This window comes from Durio zibethinus, chromosome 14 (assembly GCF_047325235.1).
Source record: "Durio zibethinus cultivar Kanyao isolate XHJ-2024 chromosome 14, ASM4732523v1, whole genome shotgun sequence".
Taxonomy (NCBI): Eukaryota; Viridiplantae; Streptophyta; class Magnoliopsida; order Malvales; family Malvaceae; genus Durio; species Durio zibethinus.
The window spans coordinates 8,366,897-8,372,896 of NC_143175.1; positions in this window are offsets into that span (position 1 = coordinate 8,366,897).

The following is a 6,000-nucleotide window of genomic DNA, read 5'->3' on the forward strand; positions in this document are numbered from 1 at the left end:
TAAAGTTTTTAAGAGGCATTTTAGGAAATATCAATTATTTAGATGGGTTTGGTCTGAGAAATTTAATTCTCTTTTCAGAATTTAATATTATATTATTTGATTTTTTAGTTTGGTTCAAAATTTTTTTCTACTTCAGGATTCTTACAATCCCAATAATGTCGAAAAGGAAAAAATAGGAAAATAAAAAAATTTCCTTTTTTTGAGATTTTTTAGATTTTGGAAGGTGAAAATTTTTCTCATTAGCTTCAATTTAATTGCATTTTTAACTATATAGATAAGATTATTTATTTTTAAAATGTAGTAATTTTATATTTTGTTTTTTATAATTTTGACACAGATGAATTTTTAAAATTAAAAATATAATCTTTGTTAAAAATATATTATAAAAAATTTATTTTTTAAAATTCAATAAAAGTACGTTTTTAAGAAAAAATATAATCTTAAAAACGTTGATTTTTGTAGAAAATATAAAAAAAATTTATTTTTTAAAATTCAATAAAGATAATTTTTTTAAAAGTAAAAAAAATGCGGTCGTTATTAAAAATATAACAAAAAAAATATTTTCAGAATTTATTAATTTCAACAAAGATTATATTTTTTAATATTAAAAATATGATTTTTGTTAACAATATATTACGAAAAAATTTTATTATTATATATCAATTTATTATTACATATATTATATGTGTAATAAAACCTAAAATATTATTACTTAAATAATTTAACAAAAATATCAAACAAACAATATACATATTAAATAAATAAAAATTTAAATAAATCACTTGTTATTCACGTGTCATATTTTATGAATACCGTTTGTTATTTATGTATCATTAAAAATAATATAATAAAAGACTTTCTTAGGTGATCTTATATTTCTCTAATCAAATACAAAAATTTTATATTTTTTAAGGTTAATAGAATCCAAGAATTTCACATTCTCTTTCAATATCATTTTTCTTCTCAATCACTTTATTTATTGAAATCTAAAAATCCGTGAATTAAATATCATTTTAAGGATATAATTGGACAAATAATAATGTGCTAAAAATAGAGTGTTATTTTTTAAATTTATTAAGATTATTTTAGACTTAAAGATATGTTTGTGCATAAAATGATAAATATTTTAAGAAGAATTAATTATACTTTTGGTATAAAATGATTTAATTATTTTAAAATAAATAAAATTATTTTTAATCAATGAAATTGAACTTAAATATTCTAGTATACTTTTAAAAAATATATTAATAATTTAAATTATTTAAACTAAAAATAATAATTTTAAATGATAAATAAAATATTTTATTCTAATTTTTATACACACAAAAATAAAATAAAATGATATTATTTGATTTAATTTTATTTATAATTTTATTTTATATTATTTTATTATAATTTTATATGCCGAACGTATCATAAAATTTTAAATATAAGAATAAAATTATATTAAAAGGACATCAATAAAAATAAAAATCAAAAGTAACGTGTAGTAAGTCATCGTACTCTTTCCCCAGCAGACGTGAGACAGCCACGCACCGAAGACACGAAAGGACAACCGAACCATGGTTTTGCTACTCAAACAGCAAATCACGATGCAATTGTGCCAAGAAAAAGACTTCATCGCTCCAATCCAAACCGAGCCTAATTCAATGGAACTTACCATCGGTCGCGTTTTATGTGGAAAATTTGATAACAACTAATTGCTGTAGTCTCTCTCATGCTGATTTATGGTCACTCTCGTGCTGTAGTTACTCTCGTCCGTCGTATTTATGGGTCGAATTAGATGAGATACGGATTAGATAGATTTAAATTTTAAATATTTTGTTTAAAATTTGGTTTATGAATTTAAAAATTATGTTTAAATTTGTTTGAAAAAATTTTATTTTTTATTTAAAATTTTTTAAAATTTAAATAAATCTTTAAATTTAAACAAATAATTCAATCTTTGAACAAATCTAACTGATCCTATCACATATTTATAATCTATATCAAACCCTAAATTAATTTAATTATTTTAATTTAATATAATATTCATAAAATAATATTTTTAAATATAAATTATATCTTCATATATATAAATATAATATTTTTATTTAATTAATTTTTTAAATTAAAATATTAAATAATAAATAATAATATACATTTTAATATACGATTTTTAAAAAAATACATATCTTATCACCAGTGCAATATCAAAAACAAACAATTGTCTTTGTCGATTCAAAATAAAATCCATTAAATATGAATTATTTTATCATTCTAATCTTTAAAGCTCATTTGATATTCATGATATCAATGGAGTTTTTAGTGCTACAGCTTTTTCAAAACCAATTTTAAAAAAAAATTACCCAACAATGGTATCCCAAGTTTTAAATTAAATTAAATTTTTACCAATCAAACGTATTGCAAATCAGAGTTTCATGGTTAATGATCGCAGAGTGAATGATAGTGTCTACTTTTCCTAACTAAAATCATTAAGGTTAAAAAAAATATATATATTTTTTCTTTTTTGTACGTAAGGTTTAAAAATATAATGCTATATTGAATCAATATATATATGGAGGAATTAATTTACATAGTATAAAATTAAAAAATTTTATATTTTTTATAATTGATTTTAATAAATCCAAGAGATGAGATTAAATTATTATTTTATTATTTTATCTATTTAATTTATTGAAATCAACAGTTAAAAAATATTTTTTTAAATTTTATATTATATAAGTTAATTTTTTCTATATTTTTTTATATATATATACGTGGGATAAAACCCTAACGATGCATTTGATTTGAGAAATTATTTTTGTTTTTATTTTTATTTTTTAGAAAATACTTTTTGTTTTCTATTTTTTTGTTTTTTAAAAAATCTATTTGGTGAATGAAAACAAAAAATATTTTCTAAAAATATATACAAATAAAAAAATAGTTACAAAAATAATTATTATCAATGAAATCTAATTATAAACATATAATATATATTTATTAATTAATAACTTTTAAAAATATTAAAATATGAGCCAATTTCTTAACTTGCATTGCCTGATCAAAATCAAAAGTATTGAGCAATTAATCTTTGCTATACGGGAACGATTTGGAAGTATTAAAAAGAGGTCACTTCTCCTTTGTGCAAATCGAGATCGGAAATAGTGAGAAAAGACTAGACAGACAACAAACTTATGTAATATCATTGATTCCTTTGTTATTATGCAAGTTACATTATTTAACCTTATCTTTCCACAATCGTATGTTAGTTTATTTAAATTATATTTTTAACTAAACAATATCAAACGCTTATACAATTTTGACCTAAATATCCCAACTTTAACAAGGTTCACTATCCCTTTAGTTCATTTCATGCCAGAAACTTGTTTTGGAATTGTTTGGTCTTAAAGCTTGTGTTTGTTGGCGGCTCATATTTAAAAAAAAAAAAAAAAAATTCTTAAACTATGCCTATGTCATTGCTATAGCCTCTTTACGTTGATTTTGAGTTGTTTAAGAATCAATTTTGCTCACAAAAAATTTTTAAAAAATCAATTTTGAAGTGGGATTCTGCTTGGAATATCAAACCCTAATCACTATAATAAGCTACAAACTATACAATCACATATTAAAGAAACATTTTTTCGAAATCAATAATTATTTTTGGAGACTAATAAATTTTTTTTTTTTTTAAAAGTGATTTGTCTCATAAAACATATATCGAAAATTTGCTAACTTACACCATGAGACGCTATTATCACACACTATTTATTCCCATCAACATATTATGTTCCCTCAATTTAAATCATGCCATGCAATAATGTTATTGGATTAAGTCAATTAGTTATTATACATTACATGTGATAATTAAATGATAAATATTTATTTTAATAAATTTATTCATGAGATGTATAATAAATGATTGACTTTTTAATTAATGTGATTTCATGATATAATTTAAATGGAAAAGACATATGATAATGTGAAATATTTTATTCATATAATCATTTTTTAATGTTAAAGATAGTTGAATGAAAACAAAAATTCAAAATCAAAATTGATATATTCAAAAAAATTCAATAAGCAAACCATATTTGTAAAGGTTTAAAAATTTTAAAAAATTTTGATATTTTATTCAAATGAATATTTTAACTAAAAATTATAATAAATTTTTTATATTCATTTAGAGATATCAATCTTATCTAAACTTGATGAAAAATTCGATTTTTTATTTAAATGAGGATGTGATAGATATTAAATTTTGAGGATGGGAACGAAGATAGATATGATTTTAAATTTTTTATCAGATATGAGTACGGAATGGATAATATAGCATGCGCCTCATAATTGTACCTTATATATATTTATATATTTAATAAATTAATTTTTATTTAATAATTTAAATTTTATTTCAGATTAATTAAAACTAATATATTTGTATTTAAAAAATACATATTTATAAAAAAAATTATTTAAATGTGCAAGATAAAAATTAAAAAAAATTAAAATAATTTATTTTAAAAAAAAACCCATGAGTATGAAAATTACTCACATCCATTAAATATCCACAGGAATATGAATATGAATGCATTTGAAATACTTGTTACGTATAGATACATGAATGGATATAATATAAAAAATAAAAAATGAGGATGAAAAATACTTTGCTTGCCTTATACCATATCCATTGACATCTCTATTTTCATCACCTATTGATTAATTAAATCTTGATAATATTTTTAGTTAAATTCTTACATATCATTAAACGATTTTAATTTTCAAAATAGATTTCATATATGTATATGAATGTATTAAACATTGATCATGCGGCTAATTCAAGTTTAAAACATTTATAATTTCATATTTTCTTTTTGGCATAATGCTTAAAATCACTACAATTTTTTTGTAAAATTAAATAAAATTTTGAAATGAACCAAAAGAAAAGGATTGTATACTTTTTCAATAATAATAATAATAAATAAATCAATCAATCAATATGTACATAGATTTATAACAATTGAGATTTTTAAAAAAATTTATTAATGAGCAATCTTCTGATTTTTCAAAAACCGAATTGAATGGATATAGAAATCAAATCAATGTGGTTAGTTTAAATTAATTCAGTTCATTAATTTTTTATTTTAAAAAAAATTTATATTTAATTTATTTACTTAAATTTATGAATGATTTTTTTAATAAAATATATAAAATTAATATATAAATTAATAAAAAATATATTTCAATTCAATTCAAATAATTTTGATTTTTTTATTATGAACCCGAAAACCGAATCAAATAAACATCTTTACAATATAACAAAATTCAAATTGAATCCAAACAAAACATTACTATTTGAATTGATGTTTGATTTTTTAAATTTTTTTCTCCACTCTATCAATTTATTTTTTTGGGTGAAATAAATAATTTTTTAATTTAATTAATTTATATAATTATTTTAAAAAATAATATTCAATACATTTTATAGTTCAAATCTCAAAATTTATAATTTTTGATTGTTTTATGTAAAAAAAAAAAATAGAAACTCAATTTTATCGTCTGGCTAGTTTAAGGCCAGGAAAAGAATTTAAAAAAAAAAAAAAAAACCCGTGAAAAGACCAACGTATACGGTTTTTATTTTCTTTTTGTTTTTGTAATAGTGAGAAAGGGCCTAAGTGTTGCAAGAAAGAGAAGGTAGCACAAAAAATTGAAGCTATTACATGTAACAAATATGGGACGCCCTTATAATAATAAGAATTGAGTTACCTTGTGAGTGTTGAGTAATTTTCCTTCAATAAATTATTATGAGGCAGAGGCAAAAGGCAAATGCAAACGGTAACTTTTTTAGCCCATAGACTGCACAACAGGGAGCATTACACTTCCAGGTAGGATAACGGCTATAAGTTGTAGAGGGGGTTGTCCACCGTTGGATTAGAAACTATCCAACGGTCAGAATTTGAAAAAGAAAATATGACCGTTAGGCTTACAAGCGAAGCGTCGGCTCCTCAGCTTCAAAAGGAAAGC